General features: G+C 35.3%; 1 protein-coding gene and 1 pseudogene across 1 annotated transcript in view; both read right to left on the bottom strand.

The window, feature by feature from the left end:
• LRFN5 (leucine rich repeat and fibronectin type III domain containing 5) overlaps positions 1–20,131 on the bottom strand; it is a 288,423-nt gene that overhangs the window by 170,099 nt on the left and 98,193 nt on the right. The gene's annotated exons all lie outside the window — the stretch shown is intronic.
• LOC118621841 lies at positions 8,664–8,780 on the bottom strand (annotated as a pseudogene).

Raw genomic sequence — 20,131 nt, 5'->3', positions numbered from 1 at the left:
CAGCCTGCGGTCCTGAGAGACTCGGGTTCGGTTCCTGCTAAGGGCACGTACCTCGGTTGCAGTTTGTCCCTGGCCCTGGTAGGTCGTGCGGGTGGCAGCCACTCAGTGTGTTCCTTTCACATCCATGTTTCTCTCTCTCTATCTGTTCCTCTCTCTCCCTCCCACTCTACCTGAACAAAAAGTGGAAAAATGTCCTCAGGTGAGGATAAAACGAAAAGAAGGACCTTTTACCCTTTGAGACAACATGGAAGGACCTGGAGAGTATTATGCTAAGTGAAATAGGCCAGTCAAAGAGAGATAAGTATCACATGATCTCACTTATTTGTGGAATCTAATCAATATAATAAACTGATGGACAAAATAGATCCAGAGGCATGGAAGCATGGAATAGCCTGATGAATCTCAGAGGGAAGAGGTGAGTGGGGAAAGATTAACCAAAGAACTATATACATATATACATAACCCATGGACACAGACAATAGTGTGGTGAAGGCTGGGGGCCAGAAGCGGGGTGGAGGGGTTTGATAGGGAAAAATGGGGGGGCATCATAATACTTTTAACAATCAAGGTAATTTTTAAATGATGTTAAATTACTGAATAATTTTAATATACTATGAAGAAGTGAAATGATATAAAGAAGAGAAAACAAGAGACTAAAAGTCAAATAATTTTATATAAAAATGTTAATCTATTCATATAATTACATACTTTTATTTATTAATGTTAATACTCTATGCACATATTGCTCTGACAGACAAGTCGATCTAGTCTTTTTACTGAAAAATCTATCAACTTTCTATTAAAATATTACAAATATCACTAACAGTTTAACAATTTAGCTATAATGCATAATATGCTCTATACTTTTGAACCTCATGTAAAGAAGGGAGGTTAACAGAATAATCTGACAGAAGAGTAGTTTCTGTGTCAAAATCTAATGGGCTCTTTAAAAGGTAAGTAACTGATTCCTATGATGGCCATTAAAATGTCAAAAGAGTGCCCAGCCAGTGTGGCTCAGTTGAGTGTTGAGCGTTGACTTATGTACCAAGGGGTCACCAGTTTGATGCCTGATCAGGGCCCATGCCCAGGTTGTGAGCCAAATCCCCAGTTAGAGGCACGCTGAGGCGGCCAGAGGATGTTCTCTGTAATTGATGTTTTTATCTCCCTCTCCCTCTCCCTTCCTCTCTCTCTAAAATCAATAAAGAAAAAAAAAATGAAAACATAAAGTCAAAGAGTAAGAAAAATGAATGAACTTTTATTTACATTATAAAAAAAAGAATGACTAAATAAAGAAGATTACTGTCCATATACAATTACAGGGGCACATCAGGGTTAATTTCAGCATCATAATGCCCATATGGAAATTCATGCATTATAGGCATATTAGTGATTATTTCTAGAACATTTCTAAAGAGATGCATGTGTGTTACTTGCTCTAATGCACATTAGCAAAAGTTATATTTCACATAATATATTTGTTATATATACTTATACATTTCACTTGGGGAAAAGAAATTTTGATTGACAAGAATCAGGAAGAAAAAATGAAATTACCTTGTAAGAAAGGCAGGCAATGGCGAAAGTTCCATAGATTCCTTTGAATAATCAGATTTACAAATTGGCATAATGAGAGGCACAGATGTTGACGACAATGAGGGAAGGGAGTAAAGACTACATATTCTACTTTTGAGCTCCAAATAGGGAAGAGTCATTCCCACAGCCAATAGCAAGCCAGCCTATTTAAGTACTGCGTTCCCATTTCATCTAATCAAGTTATTATCATCATCAATTATGTTTATATGCTTAGGTTTTTAAGCTACATATTTTTAAAATAACTAGATAAAATCACTACCAAATTAAATAACTTATGAGAAAATTCAACCATTTGCATCACAATTTTGATTTGAGAGATAAGAGGTTAACACTTTGAATAATGACTTTTCTAAAAATATTTTTTATTAATTTATTTTTGTTACAGATGTTTCTCCTTTTTTCCCCTATTGACACCCTCCTCCCCATTCCCCCCTACCCTGTACCCGGCTTTGTTGTCCATGTCCATCGGTTATGCGTACATGCATATAAGTTCTGTGATTTATCTCTTCCCTCCCCCCACTACCCCCTCTTCTGAGGGTTGTCTGTCTGTACCCTACTTCCATGTCTCTGGGTCTACCCTATTCCTCAGACTGTTATGTTCATTATATTCCACAAATAAATGAGATCATGTGATATTTGTCTTTCTTTGCTTCCAGCCCGTATTTTAGCCTAACGTAAGAGAAAACAAAAAAAACATGAAAGCAGAGAGTTAAGAGTAAATAGTGCTTATTCCGGAGAGGAAAAGACTTTATCTGCAGCACATAGGGACCAGATGCTCTATGAAGTAGATCTACATTTCCTGTAAGAAACTAATTTTTAAAGTATAACAGTATGGTTCTATGAAGACTGAGAATTATTATTCAACCAGAAACTCTCTGAAATTATAACATAGAGTTGGAAAATTATAGTAATCTTGGCAAATATTTACTGATACCTGACAAATAGATTGAGTTGAGGGTAAGAGAGTTATAAATTAAAAAAAAAAAAAAATGCCCCTAAAAATATGGCACAGCAATTGAAGAATTAAGGATGGTTTCTGGGTTTGTGTTTTGAGATGGCTGACTAGTTTCTATGCATCAGGCAAAACCTCTGGAAAGGGTTAGAATAGACAGGAAGCTATCTCGATAGGCTTAATCTAACTGCCATATGATATGTAGAAATGAACCTTGTAAATCAAGAGGCTATCAAATGTCAGTGGTCTCCAAAAACAACTGGTGAAGGCATGCAAGCAAATGGGAAGCAGAAAATGTAATGGGTAATCCATTGGGTTCCAAGTCTGTCAGCCCCAGCTTCTTATGCTGACTCTCTCTCTTAATAGCAATATCACCCGGGGAATTAACATCTTTAGCCCTCCAGTTTGTCACCCCTAAAATGTGACTACTAATTCCAGGCACCTCATTGTTGAAGGGGTCATAAAACTAAAATGACAGAACGAATGTCAGGTGCTACACCTGACTCAGAAATTCTCATTAAAATATCATAACGACTGTGAACTGCAATACTAAACTACCCTCTACTAAGAAATAAGAAAGGGAAAGAACAAAACCACAAGGCAAACTATCCTAGTGGTTTTTCACATCAATAATATCAATAAAAGTAACCATTCAAGACTGTTTAAAAAGAATAATCTGCCCTGGCCGGTTTGGCTCAGCAGTTAGAGCGTCGGCCTGTGGTTCTGAGAGACCCGGGTTCGGTTCCCGCTAAGGGCATGTACCTTGGTTGCAGTTTGTCCCCGGCCCTGGTCGGTTGTGCGGGTGGCAGCCACTCGATGTGTTCCTTTCACATCGATGTTTCTCTCTCTCCCTCTGTTCCTCTCTCTCCCTCCCACTCTACCTGAACAAAAAAAGGAAAAATGTCCTCTGGTGAGGATAAAAAAAAAACAAAACAAAGAATAATCTAACAAAAAGTAGAAAAAAATAAGGGAATAGGTTGTTAGAAAATTTACAAGGCAGTAACCGATTACTAAGATGTAAACAAAAAATTCAAAGAGTAGGAAAAATAAATGAGGCTTTTATTGTGGCTGTGGGCAGAAAAGAAATTAAGAACTGATATATAATAAAATGATGGGTAAACAGGATCATGTGCAAATATAAAAATTAATAATCATCACATACAATAAATGTATAAGTTTAGTTAATATGTGTTGTATTGTATGTTAATGATAACATACTCCTTAAAATATGCTTATAATTTTAAATTTCTTAACCATGTTTACTTGGATTATTTTTATCTCAGCAATAGAAAGAATGACTTTATAATGCTTTATAAAAAGAGAGCATACAGATTTATTACACAAAGATAAAAACTGATTTTATTGGCTGTTTTGCTACTTTAAACATGCTATAATTTCATATGTCCTTACACTTTTAATTAGTATAAGTCAATTTATGTGCACTTATGGACATTATTCTTGAAATCAAACTGTAAATTATTTCTGCTTCCAGTGTATTTTAGTTAAAGGTGCCACTTAACTGAAATATAAATGTCTTGCCTGGCCAGTGTGTTTTAGTGGATTGAGGGTCGTCCCATGGACCGAGAGGTCCTGGTTCAATACCCAGTCAAGGCATATGCCGGGGTCGTAGGCTCGATTCCCATAGGGGGCCTGCAAGAGGCAGCCAATTGATGTAGCTCTCTCACGTTGATGTTTCTATCTCTCTCTCCCTTCCTCTCTTTCTAAAAAAATCAATAAAAACAAATTTAAAAAAAAGAAATATAAGTATCTTAATTAATTTAAAAAGTTTTAGTTAGTAACTTGGTAGCCTCAAAAGACATATACTACAAACTTAAAAGGCTATTTTAATCTTGCTAAATGTGACAAATTGATATTCCTTTCAAATAATTTGAATAAAAAACATTATTTTTTTCTTTTAACTGATGTTGTCATTAGATTTTCTTTTTTTAATGCATCACGGTAAGAGTGTTTAGCCTGAGCTCTGCCCCTTAATCAAATTTCTGTGCACAATACAGTACTGTTGTCTATAGACACTATGTTGTACAGAAGATATTAAAAGCTTATTCATCTTGCCTAAGTGAAATATTATACTTCATTTTCCCTTCTCCCAGCCCCTGATAACCACCATTCTATTCTTTGCTTCTATGAGTATGACTATTTTAGATAACATTATATAAGTGAAATCACACACTATGTGTTCTTCTGTTATTGGTTTATTTCACTTAGCATAATGTCCTCAAGCAGAATCTACCACCTTTTAAAAATATGTTTTTATTGATTTCAGAGAGAGGAAAAGAGGGAAGAAAGAGAAACATCTATGAGAGAGCAACATCAATCAATCGGTTGCCTCCTGCTCACCCCTTACTGGGGATCAAGCCTGAAACCCAGGCATATGCCCCAAACAGGAATCGAACCAAAGACATCCCTGTGAATAGGATGATGCTCAACTGAGCCACACCGGTCAGGCAGAATCTGCCACTTTACATGTCTTAGCAAAAGTTTTTGTTTCTTTACTTTTGTTTTCTTGGTTTAGTTATTTGTCTGTTGCATTTTATTTCAATATTAAATATATATAATATATATACATATATATATTATATAAATATATTTTATATTTTCCCTTCCAATATTTACATATATAATAGAATATATATATATATATATATATATATATATATATATATATATACACACACACACACACATACAGTAAAATCTTAAAGTATGAAAAGGGCAAAGTGATTTAAAGTACATTTAGTTTTTCAAAAATAAAAAGGTCTGGTTAGAGAGAATATAAGGAAATACAATGGATTTGCATAAGCAGTAAAGTGGAGGTGATAAGATTCCTAGATGAGCTAAGTGGTGCCAAGATAAAAACAGCCATTAGAAAGAAAGGTTGTAAATGGGTGCTTTGGAATAACAGCTCTTATAATAACAGGATAATTTCAACAGTAATTTTTAAAAATATACACATTTGTAATTGGAAAGGTTTAAATAGAACAAATAAGATAATATATTTCAATACATAAATCCAAAAAGAAACAAAACACTTTTAAATGATTTTTCCCAAAATCAGGATAAAAATAAAACTTGAAAGAACGTATTTCTAGCTCATGACTCTGGAAGTCCAGAGGAAAGCAGTTTGGGAAAGTCATGAAGACCCTGGCTCGTCCTCGTCCCTCACTGTGGTCCGGTGTCAAGCTTCATCCTAAGGCTGTGTCCTCCCGCAGTTGTAGGATGGCTTCTGGGAGCGGTGCTTCCTCAATTCTGCCTGCTGCAAGGGAAGTGGCAAGAGCCTCTCTCTAACTGTAAAAAATACCCTTCCACCACTTTTAATAGGTCACTTGTGCACTCATAAGGCAGTAGTGAATGTCAATCAGAAGCGTGCTCAAAGTAGGTTTCTGAACCAGTTGCTAACAAGACAGATGGGGTTACTAGGACTCGCTTAGAGCAATCATGGTGAGGATGTGGAGTTTGGGCCAGTAGCCAAAAGGGCTAGGCAGTCAGGGAGAGGTGAGATGAATTTGAATAAATCAACTATAATGTCTATTTCTGCTGACCAGGGCACTCTTCCTATACAGATGTGTCACAATAAACAATTAATGTAAACTATTTGAATTCTAGAAGTTAAGCACTTTATGTATAATTTAAAAAATATACAATATAGTTGAGTACATGTAATATATAGGCTTACAACAGTTACAATAAGCAGCAGTTTTGCCTGTTTTTAGCAAAACACATATTTCTTTGCCCTTTCTAGTCTATGTCAAATAAATCAAAGGACAGGTACATAACTTGACATTTAATGATATGGTTGGCTAATTTCATTAAACTTAATGGTCACTTAGACTGGTGACACTTCACATTACAAGACAGAGAAGTACATATTCTAGAATTATCTCCCATAAACATCTTACTGTGAACCTACTATTTGTCAGGCAATTAAATCCAATAAGTGTACACAGTGTATCCTTCTGACAGATGAGGAAATTGAGGCTTAAAAAGGTCAAGTATTTTCTCCAAGTTGTCTGAACGAAGAGAAAGATGTAAGATCATAGCCAATTCCCTTAATATAAGTCCAATTACCTTTCATTGTATGCATTGTAACATGCCTACATTTTATCTGTGCCTAACAAGATGCTAAAAGTGGGTGCTTTCTGTCTCAATTTTGGGAGAGGTGACAAAAACTGAGAACACAAAAGTGACAAGTATCCCCATATTCACAGGGAAGAGCTAGACCATGAATGCTGCACTTGTGATCTTCGTGCTCTAAGCATATTTAGTGATTTTTGACCTATCCTCCTCTTCTAGGGTAAGAGGCTGGATGTGAAGAAACAAGCAGAGAGACTGGTCTTTTCCAAGAACTCTGCAGGGACGTTGTGGCATTTTCCCTCTGATATCTCATACAAGGGAAAAGGAACGTCATTACATCCTTCTCAAGTTAGGTGACAGTCATGAGAAAGATTTCTCCTAGGGATTGACCTGTGCCACTTAAAGGTCATAGCAGTTGAGACCGAAACTGGACTGCAGCTTAGAAAATTATCAAGGTAAGAGGCTATATGGCTGGCATTCTGGCCAGAGACATACAAAGTGAAGAGGGTTACACCTCTAACAATGATGAATCCAAAGTACCTATTTCCAGCTGATCAGATGTGAAACTCTTGGTATCTAACAAGACTGAGTTTAATTTAGTTTACCAAAAAATAGGAAGTGTCTGGGGTCAGAAATAAGGATTATTCATGGTAACCCAGAGGAAATGCATTATCACTGCCATAATGAGAGAAAACCAGTATCTGTGATTATCTTCCAACATATCTCAAAAGCCTTCTAAGAACATCCACCAATCTAAACAAACAAACAAACAAACAAACAAACAAACCCAAAGAATATCAGAACCAAGCAAGCAAAGTTGTTTCTAGTTGTCAACTCTCTTCCCTTTCCATCCTTTAGCCTCAGGCTAGAGACCACGAAACTGAGTGGAGCAGGAGGAGAAAGAGATAAAGCTGAACACAACCCCACTCTGCCTCACTGTGGCTTCTAGACCGAAAGAAGACTGAATTTAAGGAGAGGAGAAAATAAAATGAAAATGAGGAACTGGAAAATTATATTACACTGGCCATTAAATGTCTAAGATTAGGTTGTTATTATAAGTAACATACCCTTAAAAAACATTTATATTATCTAGCAGTGACTGAAGAACCTGTGGGACTTGCAGAGATGCATCCAAATAACAGGATAATACAGCCCAGTGTGGGACATTTATAGTTCCTTTGTGAGTGCTGTGCTTTCAACATACTGGCACCACACACCAAATCACTAATAATAATCACCACCATCACCTTGAATTTGAACAAATTATTTTCCCATTGATAGATACATAGTAACTATCGATGGGAATAGTTTTTGCACTGAGTAATGAAGTTGAAGAATTCAAGTTTGGGGATGACAAAGACGGGTCCAAGTCTTGCTGCATGCATGCTCCTGGCTTTGCAGTCTTTGATCTATTCACACTTAAGCTTTTTTTTTTTTTTTTTTAAATCTCAGTTTCCCTGTGTATTAATAAGATAAGTATGCTTTCCTTTAACATAGTTTTTCTCAGTCAGGTATGATGTTGTCTCATAGAGGATGTCTGGCTCTAGAAGGAGATATTTTCAGTTGTTACAAGGGGAAGGTGTTACTGGCATCTAGCAGGAAAAGGCCGGGGATGTTGCTAAACACACTGCAATGCACAGGAGAGTCTCCCACAGCAAAGAGTGACCTGGCCCCAAAATCAGTGCTGCCGAGGTTAGGAGAACCTGCTTTTAAGCAATGTCTATTAGAGTTATAAAATAAAGCATCAACCTCAGGATTTGAATGGACACGTAATGAAGGCTAATGAAACCCTTAGCATTATTCTGACTGCAAGTAATGGAAGTCCAACTCAAACTGGCTTAAAAGAATAAGAAAAAGTATTAGCTGACAGAGTGGAGGCTCTGGGGAGGAGAGGCTTTAGCAGAGCCAGGGGTTCAGGGGCGTTAAAGCCGACTCAGACTCCAAACTCAAGTGCACAGTGTTGGTTTTCTTCTCACCATGCAGATGCCAATGAGTTTAATGAGGGTTCACATCTAGTAAGAGAAAGAAAAATACAGTTTGAATAGCTCTCTCTTTCTTTTTTTGTATGGAACACTTCACAGGGGACATGCTAATCTTCTCTGTATCATTCCAGTTTCAGTATATGTGCTGCCGAAGCGAGTACTCTAGTTCTCTCTTCAATACAAAAATATTCTGTCCCAAGTATGCCCCGCCAATCTGTCCTCAACATGCACTGACCCATCTAAGTCTGCTCTGAGTCATTCCTGTGGCTCACATGTACTTAGCTAGGTTAACCAGATGGGGTATAATAAAAAGTGGGTGTGGAATGGGGAGGGACAGCCACAATGTCCAGAACTTCTACTTAAACACCATTGCCATTTTTCATCCTTCTTCATTTTTAAACATGGACAATTTATTTTATTTAATTTATTTTTTATCCTCACCCGAGGACATTTTTTTATTTTTGTTCAGATAGAGTGGAAGGAAGAGAGAGAAAGAGAAACATTGACGTGAAAGGGACACATCGAGTGGCTGCCTCCCGCACGACCCAATCAGGGCTGGGGACAAACTGCAACTGAGGTACATGCCCTTAGCAGAAACTGAACCCGGCTCTCTCTGAACAGCAGGCCGACGCTCTAACCACTGAGTCAAACTGGCCAGGGCAAACATGGACACTTTAAAACACTAATCTATAAGCTCAATATACAGTATCAGAAAAGTATAAGAAAATGATCACTGATATCTTGAGTTTGTGGTTTTTTATTTTTATTTTTCAGAGCAATCAATATAAGGTAAAAGAAGATTTTATTTAGGAAATAAATTAGTTTGACAACAAACAAAGTTTGAAATACTGAGGGAGAATATAAAAATTGGAAAAGCAATTTCATGAGAAGAAAGATTCCATTGACAAATAACCTGAGGAAGAGAAGTTAGAAAGAAAACAAAAGAGGGCCATGGGAGAATTATAAACCCTCATTTCTGAAAGAACAGTCTTCACCTGCAAATTAAGACCGAATGTGACAGGATATGAGGTGTTTTTGTTAAAGGGGGAGATGAAGAAAGACCAGAGAGGCAGAGCTGGAATTCTGATTCCTACATTATAAACCTAATTTAAGGCCCAGGATTAAGTCAACTAAACATTCTACATGATTGAATCAAAACAGAATGTTCTAATGACTCAATACAGAGAAAGGATACTATAAGGACAATTTTTAAGTGTCAAAGATCTGGTCTTAGAGTTCCTCTCTGATTCTTAAGCAAATCATAAATGTTCATGAGGAGCCATTTATTTGGGGAAGCACTAGATTTGGGGGATGTTTTCAATCAGTTACTTTTCATTTTATTACATTCTTTAATACACAATTTCCTTCACTTTTGTGGATATGCTACTTATGACTATGAGGATCTTAGAAATTTTTCTTCCTCTCTATTTATTTCCCCACCAATATTTCATAAATTCCATTGATTGCCTAGATTCTGAAAAGTTGGAAGACTATTTGATAATGAAGTGAAATGTTCTGGAAAATCATGAGGATATTTAACATATTTGACCAAAAAAAAAAAAAAATTAAAATGCCATTGACCTCTGCATATTAGAAAATAACAAAAGTCTGTCCAATTAAAATTCCTATTAAGGTACCAACAATTCACTATGGAAAAGGGAGAAATTTAATCTAAAACTGCTAACTAGGAATAGTTTAGAAGTCATAAAGACTATTATTTCAGCAACCATTTTTGCATGACAATTATATGTCAAGTATTATGTTCCTGGCCTTGCAAGTAAACAAATTAATATGTTGATGCTGATAATTTAATGTAAATCCTCAGAGAGGCATGACCAAATATATGGACCACCAAAAAGAAAGAGAAACAAGCATCTTTGTAGATACTATCTAATAAGAATAGAAATAATGTCTCTTAAGGCCCTGTTCTGCCCCTTTTAATATTATGTTTTACATTTCTATTACATCATTAATTTGGCATGTTTATGCATTTGTTATGATTTATTTTCACTGCTGAATAGTATTCCTCTGTATAAACAGGCTTCAATTTACATAGTCTTTGTTCTGTCAGTGGACATTTTGATTATTTCTGACATTAAGAAGAACTTCTCAGCAATTATATTCCTATACCAAAATTATCAGGTTATAAGGTATGGACATTTTAAATTTAAAAGGAAAAACAAAAAGGTATTGACAAATTGTTTCACGAAGAGATTGTACCAATTTACCTTTAACCAGCAGGCAAAATTACACATTTTGTTCTATGCCCTCTCATAACTTAATTTATGGTATTTTGGGGTTTAACAATAGAGTAGATTTGAAATAGTATGATTGTTTGTTTTTAATTTTTACTTCCCCAAATACCAGTAATATTGAATGTGTTTTGATAGGTTTACTAACCACTCTTATTTCCTCTCCTGGAAAATATTTATTAATGCCTTTTGCTCATTTCACAGGATAATTCTGAAGATTTTAGTTTGTGTATAGAAAATTTTTTACACATCCATTATACTAATCCTTTGGCAGTTATATGTGTTACATATATCTTCCAGTCTGCATTAGTGACAACTTTATGACTTATCTTTGTACTTTATAGGATATTCAGATTGAACAAAATCTTAATTTACAGGAGTCAATTTTCCCAATATCTTTCTATATGGCCTGCACATTTTCTCTTTATTGTTTATTGTTAATGTATTGCTTAAATATTTTTTGTTATAAAGATCCTCCCATTATTTACTTCAAAACTTTTAAACAACTTGTTTTTGCACATAAATCTTTATTCCAATTGGAACTGTTTTGAGATTACTATAGTCACAAATTTCTAATAGTTCCAAAAGGATAATCAAAGGTTCCCAAAGCATTATTAATAACCCGTTCTTTCCTCCGCTGGGTTGCACATACACCTCTATCACATAGATTTCTTATATTTATGTGGATTTGTTTGTAGATCTATTCTTTTTCATTAGACTCTTTTTTCACTGTCTCAATGATAATGCCACATTGTCTTAATTGCTAGCATTATATGACAATTGTTACTATGTAATTTTGCCAAGATCTTAACTTGTTCATTTTTCAATATGTCTTGACTCTTCTTGATCTTTCTGGTTCTATATTAATTTTATAAATGTCAAGTTTCATAGCAAAACTTATTTTATTTGGAATAACATTTAATCTACAGATTAATTTTAGAAAAAGGTACAGTGATAAAACTAACACAAAATTGCCCAGCTGGTGTGGTTCAGTGGTAGAGCATCAGCCCATACACCAAGAAGTCACCAGTTCGATTCCCGATCAGGGCACATGCCCAGGTTGTGGGCCCGATCCCCAGTGGGTGGCACGCAGGAGGCGGCCAATCAATGTTCTCTCATCAATGTTTCTCTCTCTAAAATCAATAAAGAAAAAAGAAAAAGAAAAAAAAGAAAAGAAAAGAAAAGAAAAGCTTAAAAAAACCTAACACAAAATTCATAACTCTTTTTTGGAAAAAGTTATAATCCTAGGAGAAAATTTTAATCCCTTCTTGAAAGACGTTAGATGATACACAAAAATGTTGATATCACTGATGTATAGTTAACAAGACTGCTTTCACAGATATTCCCTCAGGCTGTCCTTCATGTATCTCAATATACCCCACAAACTCCCCACATTTGGTTCCATCGCCTTTTGTGCAGTTTCTTCAGTTCTTCCTTAACTTCACCAATTCTTTGTTTATTGTATCTAATCTGATATCAATTGGCTGATTAATTTCAACATTATTTTTTATTTTTTGAAGTTTCATTTGGTTATTTTCATAATTTGTTTGGCCACCCTGTACCATAGTCTCCTATTCCTGACTTCTTTTGAATCACACACACACACACACACACACACACACACGCATACATACTCACATACACAATCTCATTTTCCATTTCTGAAATTGTTTTAAAATCTGAAAACACCAAGCATCTGACTTTGTTCTCCATTACTCCTGCTTGGTCTTATTGTCTCATTATAGTGCTTTTTCACTCATTCTGTAATGCTGTGAGTTTATATTCATGAAATCTTATGTGCAAAATTTATTTGAATCTTGTATTTAAGGAGAGTATCTTAAAGAGAAACGATGGTTGCTTCTGTCTATAAGCATTAAAAATCAGAAACTAATATAAAAACAATTTATAGCTTCAGATTGCTTGGAACCAAAAGTATAATAAAATTCAGGTGACAATCTAATCCATATATCAGTTTGAAGTTCTGAATACTCAAGAGACTCTCATCTACCAAGATACCTCCCATCTCCCTAGTGCTAAATTCAAGGCAGAAAAGTTTGCTTATTTTTTTTCCATCATGTGGAACCTGTTTCCTTCTCTCATTTACTAAGCACGTCACAATCAGGACTTTGGCTTTAAAGAGGCATATCCTCTGAGTCACACAATTTTATATATGTCCTGGCTTTGTCTACTTTCTCCTGTAAATTATGCACACATCTAAAAAATGAAACTTCAAAACCTCTCAGAAAGCCAATAACAAGTTTATAAATTGCTTATCTCTCTCTCTATGTTGCTATTTTTACTTCATTTATTTTTTTGCTTCAATTAATATCCATTAGTTTCCTACGAGTTGTGTGCATGCATGTGTGTGCGTGTGAATGTGTGTCTGAGATATTTAGAACTTTTTTTGTTTATATTACAATATTTGTTCAGGGAATCTGGTCTTCCTTTCTGACAGAGAGAAGCTCATAATCAAAATTAAAATATATATTTATAAATTGTTATTTTTTAGTGATTTTCATAATGGAATCATTAAATTATACTTCACTAGATAAATGTAAAAATCAAATAAAATCCATTGTATGTTATACTTGTTTCTTGATAGTTATGACAAAGTGAAATACTGTTATCTTCATTAAAGAGTATCTTATGTTGTTACTTTAGGCATATTTGCTCTAAGAACCCCTCTACTGAGTACATATTTGACAGAATATAACCACTTTAGCTATTTCAAAAAAGATTCAGAAAATTTATACTAAATGCTTTCTAAGACTGGGTTCTAATTTTCATAACCCATGATTCAGGAATACACCATTAATAAAATTTCATTAATTTGAGAGAAAACACTTAACTCCTTTCTGCTTCCAGATGTCTGGAAATTAATGACTGACATTCCAGTCTGAAATAGTGCTCCAAGTAGTACTAGCCTGACAGAGCACACAGTGGACCGAAACCCAGGTCACAACAGAATGCCACAAACACTTGTACTGCCTACCACTATATTTCTTATAGCAAATAGAAAAACCTTCTATATGGTTTGATATACTACTATTTTGAGTGTTTTATTTAATGCAGCTGAATCTAGCTCTAATCAACAATAAAAAACAATTCACATAAAAACAAAATGAACAGCCAATAAATACATGAAAAGATGGTCAAACTCAAATTAACAATGAGATAGTAAATATTTAGCCAATTGATAACAATTTGAACAATTGATAATAACAGCAGATGGCCTGGATATGAGGGAATACTCCCTTATTGCCAGAGGACTGTGGATTTTGGAAGCTTTTTAAAAAACAGATAACAGTAATAGAATCTTTGAAAAAGTTCTTTCTGGGAATCTATCCCATTAAAAAAAATAATGATTTAAAGATCTAAGGGTAAAAATACAGATTCTCTGTTCAGTATGTTTGTGGTTGCAAAAATCAATAGAAACAATGTAAATTATATTGATGAGCATATTAAATAAATTATTACCAGATTTATTATGAAATAATTTAAGAAATAAATTATAGGTACACTAGTTAATAGGACAGGATTTTCACAAGGTATGTTTGAATAATGAGTTATATAGTATGAGCCCAGATTTATAATAACAGTGATAACATATATGTATTTATGTAGAGTTTGGGTATGTTTGATAGACATGAAAAACATTTGTCTTGTAAAACACTGAAAAAAAGATACATGTATAGACTATATAAATCTAATTTATTATAAATATGTAAACCTTATATATAAGCATATATGTGATATATGAGCACAATGAGACATGAAATTAATAAGCATATTGCCATGACTAACAGGCTGGAGATACAGTCTGATGTGGAGTAGAACTAAGCAAAGAAGGGAAAAAAAAGTATTATGCTACTTAGAAAATGGTCTATACAATGGTTTTTATAATGTTATCATTGCTCTGTGTGTGTGTGTGTGTGTATGAAAATGAGTAAGAAATAACCACCAAAATACTAATAGCTATTTCAGAATGATTACTAAAGATATTTCATGATGCAAAATGTGCATTACTTTTATGTAAGGTCTTAAACCTCAAATTGTATTAGTTTCATTCCCAAACACTTAAAAAATTACCTTAGTAACCTCAAGAATTTTCACAATTGAGAACAAGATACTTTGAGAAGCTATGACAACATCAATATTTATGTGACATCAGTATCTTTGCAGTCTCCAGAAAAGCAACTAAAGCCACAGCTGCTGCTTAGTGTGGTGTGTTATACTGTTTTGTTTTTTGGATGTTTATTTATTTATTTTCACATGTTATCTGAATAGATTTTGAGGCTCATTTGCAATTATATTAGTTAATTTATAAGAAAAAATGTTACTTTCTCCTTTTGAAAAAGATACATTTTTCAAATGTATAATTTTAGAACTTTAAAATGCTTCTAGAAACAAACAAGTGAACTAGCCAAACCACATGATAACTTATCCTTATAATTAATGGCTGAGGCATACAGATGACTGCCCTGAATAGATCACTTCAACAAATATGTCACACATCTGGCCTTCATTCTTTAAGAGCACTTGAATCATGAGCAGATAGAAGCCAGAAACCTAATTAATTACAATAAGCTTATTTCTCCAGACATGTATCATATATTCCAGCTAGTATAATAGGTATCTTCTTTATTCCCTCTCCCAAAATATTTTAGAAGACTATTTATTCCCTGTTGTGTACATAATCAAAGAAACAACAAAGAAGTTCATGATCCCTTACTAGATTTGGTGGCTACTTGATTTAAAATCAGCTAAGAAAGTGAGTTGTTAGAAGAAAACGTATCTTAAATATCAACAATTTGCAAACCTAGGAAATAAGCTTACAAATGAATAATAAATAACTTTTTAAAAGAATAAGAAACACCCCTAGCAACTGATACAATGGGTGACAATATAGTTTGGACAAGAGGAAAAGGAAAATGAAGTGTAACAACAAGTCTAGAAAATATAGGTGAAATTCCCATTGGAGTGTACATACAAGTAATATGGTATCAGCTATTAAGTACTGAGAAGAAGAGACAATGGGAATGGGGATAAGGGGGAGGAGGGATAACACGTGGCTATTCTGAAAGTAGTAAATAATTCCCAAAACTATAGCTGTGGCTGCTAACATCTAAACATAGCCTTCATATACAGACAATAAAAGAACACTTCATTTAAATTAAAAGAATTACAGTCCAATAGGCATTTGGAAAGATCTATTTTGTTCACTGTTAGCCCACAGGCTTCTGTTCTAAAATTTATTGTCCTTCATTCTCTTCTTGAGATAGATCTCCTTGAATTTAGAATACAGACGGTCATATTCTCCAGGTAGAAAATTCTAGGGTACATCACTAGATTGGGATGATAAGCAAATCAGACACAGATTTTTTTTTTTTTTTTTTTTATCCTCACCCGAGGATATTTTTCCATTTTTTGTACAGATAGAGTGAGAGGGAGAGAGAGGAAGGAGAGAGAGAGAGAGAAACATCGACGTGAAGGGACACATCGAGTGGCTGCCACCCGCATGACCAACCAGGGCTGGGGACAAACTGCAACCGAAGTACGTGCCCTTAGCGGGAACCAAACCCGGGTCTCTCCAGACCGCAGGCCAACGCTCTAACCGCTGAGCCAAACTGGCCAGGGCAGACACAGATTTTTTGAAGAACCTTACACCCTTCTTCACATTGCTATCATTAGCATTAGGTCCTATTTAAAAATAAAGCTCTCCCAAAAATGTCCTATTAAAGAAATAAAAAGATAAGTGATTTCCCTCCATAATACTTGTATAATACAGATTGGAGGAAACAATTCATCCTTAAAATACAACTGGTCCCATGACAGATAAAAAATTGGAGCCTTGTCTGGCAAGTGTGGCTCAGTGGTTGAGCATGGACCCATGCACCAAGAGGTCGCAGGTTCGATTCCCAGGCAGGACACATGCCCGGGTTGTGGGCCCGATCCCCAGTGGGGGACATGCAGGAGGTAGCCAATCGATGTTCTCTCTCATCGATGTTTCTATCTCTCTCTCCCTCTATCTCTAAAATCAGTTAAAAAAAAAAAAGGGAGCCTTAATTGTATAATGTTCCATGACATCAGATGGGAAAACGGTTCTAAATGTGGAGAAGTAAGTACTTCAGAATACAAGATTAAGGAGTACACAAATTACCACAGATTTACCTAAACAGAATCCCAACCTAGCTATTTAAAACATCTGGAGGCCAGCTTCCGGGAATACTCTCCTGATATGAAAACAGGTGGCAGACCTTACATGTGCCTGGAGGATTAAAAAAAAAAAAAATCACTTTCCACGAAGAGGAAGATTTCAAGCATATTATTGTGGTGAAAAGTTAACCTCCTCCAGTTCAGGTGATACTTGTCGAGTTTTGAAGTCCAGATATACTAATTACAATCTCAACTAGAAATGCATTACCTTGTGGGCCAACCTGATGCCAAATCCCTCTTAAAATACTACTCTCAGTGTAATGAATGACTCTCAGAACCCAGTGCTATTGGCCCATCACATGCTATGTAGCCTCGGAGCTGAGCATGTCTGATGTCCTGTTTTCCCATATCTGTGCCAATCATCTACTGCCAGACTTGAACAACCACCATGGGCATGGATAAGTAAATAACATTTGTTAACACAGTAAACATATGTCAAACCAAGAGAGAGAAGTCACCCTATTTTACCTGAAAATAGTGAAGATCTTTAAAATGATAGAAATCGTTCTTGATTACAAGAATTCATAATTGTGGGAGCCAATTAGTTCCAGGGGGGGAAGGAATGAAATATTAAACTATTTAAAAATAAATATTTGTAGGGTGAGTTTAATTTGGAAACACTTCACTTCCCACATATGATGAAAGATAAAAAAAATATATTCAATCCCCTGTTACTTGGAGAAGAAAATAATGTCATCATCAACACTTAGGCTAACTGTAAACATAGACAAACAGAAAGGGGAAGTAAAATGAACATTTGGTTCCCTGGAGAGTCAACTTTTAAAATGCAGCAATTCTCATGTATTAAAATATTTAAAAATATGTGCATTCCCTTCTGGCCCCAGAGAATGGATCGGTATCAACCATCCACGCTTAAATAATTCAGGGGTAGGCAATTCAGCTGTCTTCCTTTTCTCCGATTTCAGAGAGAAGACTTGGAACTGAGCAGAGGATAACACACTTCAAGGTGAAGGGCATTTTACACTGATACATTTCATTTTAATTCAGGTAAGAGTTGAATACTCTGAAAAGTCAAAGAAGGACTTAGATATTGCATGCAGTGTTTATTGCAAGGTAGAGAATTAGTACCTCCCATTTTAATTAAGAAACCAAAAATACATGAAGGTCAAAGTCCTCCAAAGGAATAAAACCTACATTATCATAGTGTGATTTTTTTTTTTTTTTAAAAAGTCATTATAATGTTGATAAAACACTTTGACATTTACTGTACCACCTAGCAGTATCACCTTTGGAGAAGGATGTGTATTCATTTCCAAAGAGTTTCACCATGAAATGATCATCAAATCTGGAGCATTTACTCTGAGAAATGTACACAATATTCAAGACAAATATTTATAAAGAGTCATTTTCCCACAGGAAAGAAGACAAAGAGAAAAAAAGTGATGTGTGTTGCAGCCCTTTAAAAAAGAAAACTGGCCCTGGCCAGTTTGGCTCAGCGGTTAGAGTGTTGGCCTGCGGTCTGGAGAGACCCGGGTTCGGTTCCCGCTAAGGGCACATACTCCGGTTGCAGTTTGTCCCCGGCCCTGGTTGGTCGTGCGGGTGGCAGCCACTCGATGTGTCCCTTCACGTCGATGTTTCTCTCTCTCTCTCCCTCCCACTCTATCTGTACAAAAAATGGAAAAATATCCTCGGGTGAGGAAAAAAAAAAAAAAAAGAAAACTGATCAAACAGAATGTAATAATTAATGTGTTTTTTAAATAAGTAGACAGTTTCATTTCATGGGCCTGGAAAATAATTTGATTGTTCAAGATAAAGAAAAAAAGGACAAAGTCCGCTAGTTTATAGAAAAGTTTTCTTCCAAGAAGGAGCCATTTTTGACACAACCATTAATTATATTAAATTTCTCATCATAATATAATCACATGACATATAAATCAGACATCATCCAATTTCACTATACATCACATTAAAAATATTGGAAAAAATTCATTGACATAATGTATGTAATTAAATTCTTTAATTGCTAGTTAATCAAACAACTATATTCTATTTATAGATACATACAGATATCATCTTTAGCCTTCTATAACTATATAGCAGACTTAAAATATTCTTAATTTTTTAATCTGGATTTTCATTCTTTCTTCTTTAAGTCTTTCCAGGAGATCTGAAAGGATCTTCCAATAATTAAGCCAGATGCTAGAATTTGATAGTGGTACAAGGGACCCATAATGGCCTACTTAGTCTATAGAAACATACTTTCAACTATTTCAGTTTTGGAAAACGGTGTTGTTTCATCAAATTCTTCCTCCCTTGCAATTGAAGGGTAGAAAATGTGCACATTTAAATAGTATTGTGTATCTACTTGTCTCCAGGGAGTACTATTAAAATTAATATGATTATGCTTATCAAACACACTGACCTCTTGAATAGAAGCTGGCATCTTTAGAATCAGAATTCTAGTAAGTACATGTGTATTGTGCCAGTTTTTCATACTGACTTAATTTAAAAGTGTGGATGGTCTATGAGATGTCTGATTTACTGTTTATTCATTCTTCCGCCAGTATTCCTCCCAACTCAATTTTTTTTTTATAATCCTCACCCAAGGTCATTTTTACATTTATCCTCAGACAGAGCATGTGTGTGTGTGTGTGTGGGGGGGGACATCAATGTGAGAGAGACACATCGATTGGTTGTCACCGCATGACCCAACTGGAGCTAGGGAGGAACCGCAACCGAGGTAGTGTCCTTGGCCGGAATCAAACCCGGGACTCTTCGGTCCGCAGGCCGACACTCTAACAGCTGAACCAAGCCAGCCAGGGCCCAACTCAATCTTCAACCTCGTTAGTCACACGATTACTTTGACACATTCACTATTAGGAGCCTCTACCCTCTCTGCTGATTTCTTGCTTATCACTCTTGAGAGCTACACCTGAAATTTACTACGTAATTCTCATCCGAATTTACTATGGTCACATTTCAAATCAACTAAGTCCTTTTCACCCCCAAACTTTTATTACCTCTCTTCCCCACATTTATGCTTAGCAGAAAGCTGGCGTTTCTTAAGCATCAACAGCCATCTT

Source organism: Molossus molossus, unplaced genomic scaffold, assembly GCF_014108415.1.
Source record: "Molossus molossus isolate mMolMol1 unplaced genomic scaffold, mMolMol1.p scaffold_m16_p_1, whole genome shotgun sequence".
Taxonomy (NCBI): Eukaryota; Metazoa; Chordata; class Mammalia; order Chiroptera; family Molossidae; genus Molossus; species Molossus molossus.
Note: the sequence above shows the minus strand (reverse complement) of the source record. Positions and strands in the feature narration are given on the sequence as shown.